Raw genomic sequence first — 12,080 nt, forward strand, 5'->3', positions numbered from 1 at the left:
CAATTTAGTCCATATCTAACCTTTTGTACCAATTCGTAAACAATTCAATTCATAACCAAATATACACATATTTATAGTTCAAATACACACATATTTATAGTTCAAATACATAACAATTTAAACACGACCACACCATATGAACTTACTTGGTCAAATTAGCGAACAAGTTGAATTTGCAAGGACTAATCGATAATTTTGCCTTTTCCCCGATTATCCTTGGTTTGGTTCAATTCTCGATCTATACGATAATTCAGTTTCAATTTATCAATTCCAAACAGTTTATAATATTCTATCATATGCATGGATTAGTTCAATTTCACTTTTCGAATGCCTTTAAATTCTTTCATTTTATTCAATTTAGTCCTTAAAATCAAAATTGCAATATCTTTCAAATTTGAGCTTCGATTTCGAAATCGATCTCAATTACATCCTTTTAGTACTCGCTATTGTCTATAATTACAGAAATTTCTCACCAAACATTCAATTTATGCACTTTGGTCATTTTGGACAAAACTAACAATTTACATTTTACAAATTAGTCTCTTTTTCACATCTAAGCTTAAAAATTTGCAATTTAACATCAATTCCATCAAGAAATCATCAACGGAAACTTTCAAAAACTTTAACAATTTTACAAATTGGTACATGGGCTAGCTAAATCAAGCTTCCATGATCTCAAAAATATAAAAATTACAAGAAAATGACTTAATTAAACTTACAATTTAAAGGTTGATTATTTTGAATATAAAAAATGGCTTCTTAAATTTTCTATACGCTTTTTCAACGAAGGAAGAAGGAAAAATATGACAAAAATCACTAACAAGTCTTTATATACTTTGTTTTAACCTTAAATAATGAAGATTAATTTAATTAAACCCTAATTAATTAAACTATAATCCTAATTAACTAAAATTAATGGGTTATAACATCCACCACCACAGTTTGGAGCCATTAAAATGGTTTAATTGCTCATCTAGTCTTTCGGTTATTTAAAAATCTATAACAATCAACTTTTATGACTTTTATGATTTAGTCCTTGTGCTTTAATTAACTATTAAGTTGATAAAATTAAGAGAAAAAAATTTAATAAACTATAATAATAACATCGCAAATTTTAAATATTAATATTTACAAACTTGAACATCAAAAAGGGGTTTTCGAAACTGTTGTTTTCGACACTATTGAAAAACGAGTTATTACGTTGGTGTGGTGTAATTTAAGCTCATATGAGCTATCTTGTTGTAGTGTAGTTCATTCATGTATTCGAGTCCATTTTACTAGGTTCCATTGGGCGAAATATTGAAATTGAATATTGAAATCAGAAAAATGAAATGAACCAAACTTGGTAAGCTATTATGATATATAATTCAAATTAAAATGGTATGATTTTGTGAATTAATGATAGTATTTAAAAGTGTGATGATATAGTATGAATTGGAATGAGTGGTGATGTTTTGGATATGTTATAATGCTTAACATATTTGTATACCTATGTTTGATGTGCACCTTGTTGTGATATATTGTGTTAAGTTTTAGCTAAATGTATGCTAAATCCTTTTGGTAGTAACATGCTCACCTATGAGCAAGGTAAGTGTTGTTATTTCTATATAAACTTACTAAGCATTCAATGCTTACTATCGTTGTTTTTCTTACATGTAGATTTCCTGACTTGCGAAACTCATCAAGCTAGATCAATACGGATCATACACTATCATCAAGACAGTAGAATTATGTTCATTTTGAGTCCTAATATTGTGGCATGTATATGAGGTCTTGATTTTGTAACGATCATCTTTATTTGTGAATTCCAAGGTTGTATTTATGGCTAAGGTTTAGTTGTATGTTAGGTTTGATATGTAGCCTAGTTGATGCTTAGTTTTGATTATGATTGATGTAATTTGATTCATGACTTGAAGCTTGCAAAAGCCTTATATATTAAAGCTTGCAAGGTGAAGTAACTTGCTATATTAAGGTTTTAAATGGCTAGGATATGCCTAGATGTTGATCATGTGGCTGGTGCCATATTGAATGTTTGGTTTCAATGATTGCATGCTATATTTGGTATAGAATGGCATGAAATGATGTTATGTTTTTTTTTTGGAAAGAACATATGAACGTTTAAATGTAAAATTATAGGTTGAATCCAAAAGGGATTGAAATTATTGTATTCTACCTATAGAGTTGCGACACCACCACATGAATGTTGCAACACTAGTTGAAAAATGATATGATCCAATAGTAGACTGTTTTCAAGGTCACGACATCGCTCTATGAATGTTGTGACAACAACCTTTCATGTTGCAACGTTGTACCCTGATGTCGTGATGCCAACTTGGTGAAGTTTAGAAACTCTATATTTTAATCCTCGAGTTGTGATATCAACCTACTGTTTTGAAGGTTGTGACATCACACCTCTGAAGTCACAACTCTAACTAGAAATATTTTGAAGCTTTGTATTTTAATCCTCAAATGGTTTCGAGTTATCAAAAGAATTTTCGTAAGCTCGTATAAATCCTGAATAAGATTATATGTTGGATACAATGTGTAGAAACAATAGAAATTATGTTGTAATTAATTGTAGTTTCTCCGACATGTTGGATATGGTGCCTTAAGTGTAGCATTTTTTTCTATGTACACTTGTATTTTTTTCAAACAAATTGGTTTAATAAAATTATTCATGAATTACATTAATACTCTTTGTATATTTTCCTCACGCGACTCTTGTATTATGATGTTTAATTAATTGGGAAATTAATTTATTATGATGTTTATTTTGGAAAATAGAAAAAAACATGTATTAGGTTGGATTGAATTATAAAGTGCTGGGTTTAAAGTCTAAAATGCACATGTAATTGGACTCGATACGGGAGAGGCTCAAAAGCCCCTCATGTTAATACATGGGAGGACAAACCCTAGTATATTTAACTAGGTTTACTGCGCCTCTCTCTCTTAATTCAACTCTGAAGTTGTTTTTCTATTGAAATAGACTTCCACTAATTCACCAAGGGTTTTTACTTCTTCTCCCTATAAATAGACGGCACCAATAGAGCTAAATACATAATAGGTTTTACTCAACTTTGAGATATTGTTATTCTACTCGAAAACAGTGAGAATTTATTTCTAAATATAAATTTTATTTTTCGGGAATAAAAATTATACTGGTTTCTATAAGAGAGGAAGTTACACTTTCCCATTAAAAATAAAGAAAATATTTTCTACTTTTGTGTTTAATTCAAAAGTGTTCGAGCTCACACTCAAAGCAGTTCATGGTATTAAAATAGCAAAGAAGGCTGTGCGGTTGAAAGTCAGGAACGGCATGGTTCTGTTTAGCCCAAAACACAGGTGCGATTTTGGGAAAAAGTTTATTGCTATAAAAATCACAAACCGGCTCAATTTTCAAAATTTTATTTTTCCGTTGTGCAAGAAAATCATTTTCGAATTGAATTTTTTCCAATCTGGCAATGAATGTGACATATTGTAGCTTAGACCCGATGATCAGGTTGGATAAGGATTGTTTCAAGCTTCATCAACCCTTACATTCCATTCCCATGCATTTTTTTAAAGTAAATCAGTTAGAGGTTTTGCCAAGGTACCATAATGTTTGATAAATCTACGATAGTACCTTGAGAGGCCAAAAAAAACCTCTTAGTTCTTTTACTGGCATAGGGACAAGCCACTTGGCCACACACTCAACCTTGGAGCTATCCATGGCCGCTGTCCTTTTTGAAATAATATGGCCAAGATACTAAATTTCTAAAGTGACAAAGCTGCACTTGCTTTATTTAGCATAAAGTTGATGTGCTCTAAACAATTGGAAAACCTCTTTGAGATGTAATAGGTGCTCAGACTAAGTCATTGAGTAAACAAAGATATCATCAAAGAACATAAGGATTGATTTCCTCAAGAGTGGTTTAAACACAACATTTATTAAAGCTTGAAAATTGGATGTGGCATTTGTGAGGCCAAAGGGCATAACCATGAACTCATAGTGGCCCTTGTGTGTTCAAAATGCTGTCTTATGGATGTCAGGTTCCCATATCTGAATTTGACGGTATCCAGATCTTAAGTCCCATTTGGAGAAGAAGATAGTCTTTCCAAGCTCATCCAACAACTCCTCTATAATGGGAATGGGAAATTTATCTTTAATAGTGAGCTAGTTGAGTTGCCTATAATCAACACAAAGCCTCCAGCTCGCATCCTTCTTCTTGAATATGATAATAAGAGAAGCAAAAGAATTGTTGTTGTACCTAATTATGCCGCTTGCAACATTTCTTGAATCAAATTTTCCATCTAATTTTTTTTGGACTGTAGGGTACCTATAAGGTCGAAGCTTCACCATCGAGCCTTCGTCCTTTAAAGGGATCCTATTATCTTGCAAGTAAGGAGGAGGTAGGCTACTCAAGCCTTGAAATATGTCTACATATTCATCCAGAAGTGGTTGTATTTCTAGATTGTGGTGTTTGTAGTTGTTGATAGTATAGCTTGAGCAGTTGAAGCCATGGCCATAGCACATAGTCTTATCTCTTTCCCACAACAGAAGAACACTTGGAATATTGTGTGGCAGTCAAAAGGTGTAACATCCTTAACCCGTATCCGTTGCCAGAACAGGATTTCGGGGCATTAACAAGATTTACATATCATTTAACAAAAATTTCAATTAAATACTTACCGATTCAATGCATCATACAAATAAACATATTACCATTCAATCAATAGCTTGACACTTGTCTAAGTATCAAACATCAACATTGTTAGTATACTTGTACATATTTCATATAATTTCAACATTGATATACCTATTTTCTCGACATATCACACTTGAGTTTAATAATAGTCTCAACTTACATAATTTGTAATGGCATAAATTCAATGTTATCGGAACAGTGGTTTCGTAACCACAAATCCGATTTAAAGAGAAATTTATTTCAATATTTTTGCTTGGAAATTTATATGATAGGAAAATCGTATGAAAATATTGATAGGAAAATTTTATCAATTTAGTGATTAGTTAGAAAAAGAAATTATTGAAGAAATTGGGTAAAATAAGGTATCGGGACCTCTATCTCGTAAAACCGAGTCAAAAATAATTTTATAAATATTTATGAAATGTTATTAATGTGGTATTAAAATTTCGTTAGGAAATTTTAATGTTTGGGTAGTCAATTAAATGAAAAGGACTGAATTGTAATAGGTGTAAAAGTTGCTAGAGAGATTAAATAGCTTATTAGTCTAATGAGAAAGGATATAAAAGGAAATTAGACCCAAAAGTTATTTGGGCTGGACGACAAGGGTAAGAAATCAGCAGAAAAATTGATAAATTAAGGGTAAAATTGGAATATTGCAAACTTAACTAAATAAAACTAGGACTAAATAGGAAATATCTAGATTTCTCTTCATTTCTCTTCAATTCCAGCAGCTAAAAACGCTATAGGAGGGTTCTCTAAGCTGGTATTTCATAATTTTTGCTCCAAGTGAGTTAATCCTTGCCTTTTTCTTGTAATTTTTGTGTTTCTAAGACTTTTACAACTAGATCCTACTGTTAAATTCATTAGTTTTTGATTTCATGGATGAAATTTAAAGTCACCATGGTTGAGTGCTGTAATTTTATGATGAAATAGAATGAAATTAAAGCTTTAATTTGTTTATGAGATGATTTTATTAGGCAATTTCAATGGAAATTGATTTTTGGGACCTAATTGTGAAAATGTTTGGAATTAAAGTCTATTGCTGAAATTCTGATTCCTAAAGGTTGTAAACTAGTTTAAGGTGATAGAATAAAATTTTAATTGAGAAAAATCAGCTCAATTGAGAGGCTAATTGAGTAGGGATGAAATTATCATTTATTAAAAGCTTAGGGGAAAAATGGTAATAAACAGCTTGCACTAAAACAGTTTGGACAGCAGCAGTAGACTAACTTTGAAAAATCACCAAAAATTGTAGGAATCGAATTAGAAGATGAACAAAATATGGAATTAAATATTATTGAGTCTAGTTTCTCATAGAAGAAATATTGTAAGCAATGGATTTGTAAATTTTGAGATATAATGAATTTTGTGAGACAAGGTCAGAATGAATTCGGGTTCCCCTGTTCTGACTTTGAAAAATTATAAAAAATTGAATAAAAATAATTAGGGACTTAAATTTATATGTCTATAATTCTGAATGAGTCTATTTTTAATAGAAACAAACAAGAACATCATTTGAATTCTTTATAAAGAGATAATTTATTTTTAGTGAAGAAGGGTCAGAACTGTTAGACAACAGAACAGGGGTGACTTTGAAGAATAAACTGTACTGATTGGCTAAACCAAAAATTCTGAAAATTTTATGGTAAAAATATATATGATCAGGGAAAATTAACGGATCTTAATTTGGAGTTCCTTAGCTCAAGTTATAAATAATTTAGTGACTATGACTCAAGTAGACAGCTTTGAATGAATTATAAATAATAGTTGAATTATAGAGAATGTTGTATATGAACATGAAATGTATTAAATTGATAATTAAATTTATTTATTTAGATCCAGAAGATTCAAATACGAAGCTAGATCGAGGAAAGGAAAAAGTTCGGGATTAATAGATTTTTACTGTTTACAAACAAGTATCAAGGTAAGTTCGTGTAACTTGAATTATATTCTAAAATGCTTGAGATTGTATGTTATTGATGAGAATATGATTTGAGTGTTCATTGTATGAAAATTAATGAAACATTGATATATTTGATAAAATGGGAAGAAATCCCGGTTGAATGAAAGGAAAATTCGATGGATCTCTGAAAAGGAATTGACGGTAAAAAGGATCTAGCCCGGACGGGTGATCCTATCCTGATATAGCCCTCCCGAAGAATATGTGTAAAATGGATTTAGCCCGGACGGGTAATCCGAATTAGGGTCTGAATTTAGCCTGGACTGGTAATTCAGATCCAAGCTCATTAGAGTAATTGTCGTTGCAGGGGATTTAGCCTGGACTGGTAATCCCGCTGCAAGGTTGAGGTTCGCGGGAGTGTGCTCTCTGAAATGGAAATGTGCGCACATGAATATGAATTGACGGACCCGGAATTGTACACTAAAAGTGTACCTTTGAAAATCCATCGAAATTCCGATAAATTCAACGGGATAAATATGAAAAATAACAAGGAAATGGAAATCATGGTATTGACGAGCTCATCAATCATGGTATATATATTATTGATACATGGAAATTATTGTACTAACTTGAATGTTGAGTTTGTGCATGTTAGGGTAATAATGCATTGAATGGATATATGAATGTTTATTATATTGTATTGAAAATATTAGGTAAGTATAATTCTTGTTACATGAGCTTACTAAGCACAAAGTGCTTACCCCGTTTCCTTCCTTTTTCCCTGTTTTGTAGTGTTAAGAGCTCGGAGGTCGGATTTGGTCGGAGACACATCACACTGTCAACCTCAGGATTTCGGTATATAAAGAAACTTTATTTTGGAAATCAATGGCATGTATAAGCTAACAAAGTAAATGTTAACGTGAAATGAATGTAAAGTTAGCCATTAGTATGGTTAACAAACCTGGTTATAGATATGTGATGACGTTATCTTATATAAATGCATGAATCTATCATGAAAATATGTTGAATTGAAAAAAAAAAATTAATTCGTAAACTCCGGTAATGCCTCGTACCCTATTCCGGCAATGAATACGGGTAAGGGTATTACATTTATTGGTATCAGAGCTACGGTTTAGCCGGTTCTAGGACCGATGTAGCAAATACGGGATTAGCTATACATGCCATTTAAATTATTATTGATAGTGTGATATCTCCTGACCATTTAAAATGTGTTTTTCTTATAGTAATGTCATCCGACCGAGCTCAATCTGAGGAAGTTGGGAGTCATGCTCCGGCTTCAGTACAAAGAGAAGAAACTAGCAGTAGAAGGCCCGAGACAGAGGGTCGAGGGGAGGAGGCAAAAACAGCCTTCTTTCAAATGATGAATGAATGGTTTAATCAATACTTAAGAACTAACCCTGTAGTGCAGCAAGTTCAAGCTCCCCCTCCTGCTCCTTCACCGGTTCCCGAGATCCCACAAGGTACAGGTACTGAATCTGTCAGAAAAGGGAAAGCTCCAGTAGATAAAATTCAAAAATATGGGGCCGAAGAATTTCGAGCAGCAGTTGATGATGATTCCGAACGGGCTGAATTCTGGTTAGAAAATACTACTCTGGTTCTGGAAGAATTATCTTGTACACCAGAAGAATGTCTGAAATGTGCCGTCTCACTGCTAAAAGATACAGCTTACCATTGGTGGAATACTAAAGCTTCAGTTGTTCCGAAAGAAGAAATTACATGGGAATTCTTTCAGACCGAGTTCAGAAAAAAATATATCAGCCAGAGGTTCCTTGACCAGAAAAGAAAAGAATTTCTTGAGCTAAAACAGGGCAATAGATCAGTATCTGAATATGAAAGAGAATTTGTTCGATTGAGTAAATATGCTCGAGAATGGGTACAGTCAGAAGTTGAAATATGCAAACGATTCGAAGAAGGGTTGAATGAAGACATTAAGTTACTGATCGGAATTCTTGAAATTCGAGAGTTTGCTACATTGGCAGAGAGAGCTTATAAAGCAGAAGAATTGAGCAAAGAAAAGAAACAGGCTGAGAAGGAAGCTCGAATTTTTAGTAAAAGACCGATGGGAAAATCCCAGTTTTCTGCTTCAAAGAAATTGAAGAAATATCAGGATCGTTCTACTTCAGCCATTGGGTATTTGGGCAAAGAACGGGGTTCTCAACGCACTAATCCAAGGCCTTCTACTCCATCAGTGACCAGTGTTGGCAGTGTTGGCACTCCTAAACCGAGATGCCAGTACTGTAATAAAGCTCATTTTGGTGAATGCCGATTTAAGAGTGGGGCTTGTTACCGATGTGGTTCTTTTGACCATTTCCTCAGAGATTGCCCAGAAAGGGTTGAAAAAGAAGTTGAACATATATCGAAGCCGAGTAATCTAGTTTCGAGGGGCAGACCACCTCGACCATCTGGTAATGTCAGTGGTAGTCGAGGAGCTACAAAAGATACTATAGGTAGGCCTGAGGTACGAGCACCTGCTAGGACATATGCCATTCGTGCCAGAGAAAATGCTTCAGCACCCGATGTTATTACTGGTACATTTTCTTTACTTGATACTGATATTACTGCATTGATTGATCCTGGTTCTACGCATTCATATATATGTGTTAAACTTGCAATTGTTAAAAATTTATCTGTTGAACCTACTGAATTTGTGGTTAAAGTCTCGAACCCCTGGGCCAGTTTGTGTTAGTGGATAAAATTTGTAAAAATTGTCCACTGATGGTAAGAGGTTATTGTTTCCCGGCTGATTTGATGTTACTGCCATTTGATGAATTTGACGTGATATTGGGTATGGATTGGTTAACCCAGCATGATGCGATAGTAAATTGTAAACAAAAATATATTGTGTTAAAATGTCAGAATGGTAAGTTGCTCCGGGTTAAATCTGATCAGACAGAGGGGTTATCTGATATGATTTCAGTAATGGCAGCACAGAGGTATGTCAAAAAGGGGTATGATGCTTACTTGGCTTATGTACTCGACACCAAGGTATCTGAGTCAAAGATACAGGCAGTTCCAGTGGTATGTGAATTTTCTGATGTGTTTCCAGAAGAATTACCAGGATTGCCACCAGAAAGAGAAGTGGAATTTTCTATAGATTTGATTCAGGGAACTACTCCGATCTCCATAGCTCCGTACCGGATGGCTCCTATAGAATTAAAAGAGTTAAAGACACAATTGCAAGAGCTTGTTGACAGGGGTTTTGTTCGACCGAGTCATTCACCTTGGGGTGCTCCAGTTCTGTTTGTGAAAAAGAAAGATGGGTCTTTGAGATTGTGTATCGACTACCGGCAGCTTAATAAAGTAACCATAAAGAATAAGTACCCATTACCCCGGATTGATGATTTATTTGATCAGCTGAAAGGTGCTACTATGTTTTCAAAGATTGATCTTCGATCAGGTTATTATCAGTTACGGGTAAAGGAGTCAGATGTGCCAAAAACAGCCTTTAGAACCAGGTACGGGCATTATGAGTTTCTAGTTATGCCGTTTGGGCTAACTAATGCACCTGCAGTATTCATGGATTTGATGAACCGGATATTTAGACCGTACTTAGACAGATTTGTAGTAGTATTCATTGATGATATTTTGGTTTATTCTCGGGATGAAGAAGAACATGCAGAACATTTGAGAATTGTGTTGCAAATTCTACGAGAGAAGCAGTTGTATGCTAAATTCAGTAAATGTGAATTTTGGCTTCGAGAAGTGACTTTTCTTGGACACATTGTATCTGCCAAAGGCATCAGGGTAGATCCAAGTAAAATCTCAGCTATTGTCAATTGGAGTCCACCGAAGAATGTATCTGAAGTTAGAAGTTTCTTGGGTTTAGCTGGTTATTATCGGAGATTTGTACAGGGATTCTCTGTGATAGCTTCTCCAATGACTCGATTATTGCAGAAAGATGTAAAGTTCGAGTGGACTGATGAATGTCAACAAAGTTTCAACCGATTGAAAGACCTATTAACGAAAGCACCTGTATTAGTGCAGCCTGAACCGGGTAAGGAATTTGTTATTTACAGTGATGCCTCATTAAATGGTTTAGGTTGTGTTTTGATGCAAGAAGGTAAAGTAATAGCCTATGCTTCAAGACAACTTAAACCACATGAAAGAAATTACCCAGTACATGATCTTGAATTAGCTGCTATTGTATTTGCGCTGAAGATATGGCGGCATTACTTGTACGGTGAGAAATGTCATATTTATACTGATCATAAAAGCTTGAAATATTTGATGACACAGAAAGATTTGAATTTGAGACAGCGCAGGTGGCTTGAACTGATAAAGGACTATGATTTGATTATTGATTACCATCCGGGTAAGGCTAATGTTGTAGCTGATGCTTTGAGCTGGAAATCTCTGTTTGCTTTACGAGCTATGAATACCCGGTTATCATTGACTGATGATGGTTCAATCCTAGCTGAATTGAGAGCTAAACCGACATTTTTACAGCAAATATGTGAAGCTCAGAAGAATGATGAGAAGTTACAGGTTAAACGGGCACAGTGTGAGTCAGGTAATGATTCTGAATTTCAGATTGGTTCTGATGATTGTTTATTATTCAGAGGTAGGGTATGTGTACCTCAGAATTCAGAGCTCATACAGAAGATTCTACGCGAGGCCCACAGTAGTACTATGTCTGTACATCCGGGGAGTAATAAAATGTATAATAATCTGAAAAAGATGTACTGGTGGTCGGGAATGAAACGTGATATCTTTGAGTTTGTATCAAGGTGTTTAATATGTCAACAAGTTAAAGCTGAACATCAGGTACCTTCGGGGTTACTTCAGCCAATTACTACACCGGAATGGAAATGGGAAAGAATCACTATGGATTTTGTACCGGGGCTACCTTTGTCTCCGAGGAAAAAAAGATGCTATTTGGGTGATTGTAGACCGACTGACAAAATCAGCTCACTTTATTCCGGTACGTATGGATTATTCTTTAGATAAACTAGCTGAACTGTACATATCTGAGATTGTCAGGTTACATGGAGTGCCTGTCTCCATTATATCAGATAGAGATCCCCGATTTACGTCTCGTTTCTGGGACAAATTGCAAGAAGCCTTGGGTACTCAGTTGTATTTCAGCACTGCATTTCATCCTCAGACAGATGGTCAATCTGAGCGTGTAATTCAAGTATTGGAAGATATGCTCTGATGTTGTATACTAGAGTTTGAAGGTAATTGGGAGAGGTATCTACCTTTGATTGAATTTGCTTACAATAACAGTTATCAGTCTAGTATTAAAATGGCTCCGTATGAAGCTTTGTATGGTAGAAAATGTAGAACACCGTTATATTGGACAGAGCTCAGTGAAAGGAAGATACATGGGGTTGATTTGATCCGGGAACCAGAAGAAAAAGTAAAGGTTATTCGAGATAGTCTAAAAGCAGCTTCCGATCGTCAAAAATCATATGCCGACCTTAAGCGAAAAGAGATTAAATTTTAAGTCGGTGACAAGGTATTTCTGAAAGCGT

The sequence above is a fragment of the Gossypium hirsutum genome, chromosome A07 (genome assembly GCF_007990345.1).
Source record: "Gossypium hirsutum isolate 1008001.06 chromosome A07, Gossypium_hirsutum_v2.1, whole genome shotgun sequence".
NCBI classification, from domain to species: Eukaryota; Viridiplantae; Streptophyta; class Magnoliopsida; order Malvales; family Malvaceae; genus Gossypium; species Gossypium hirsutum.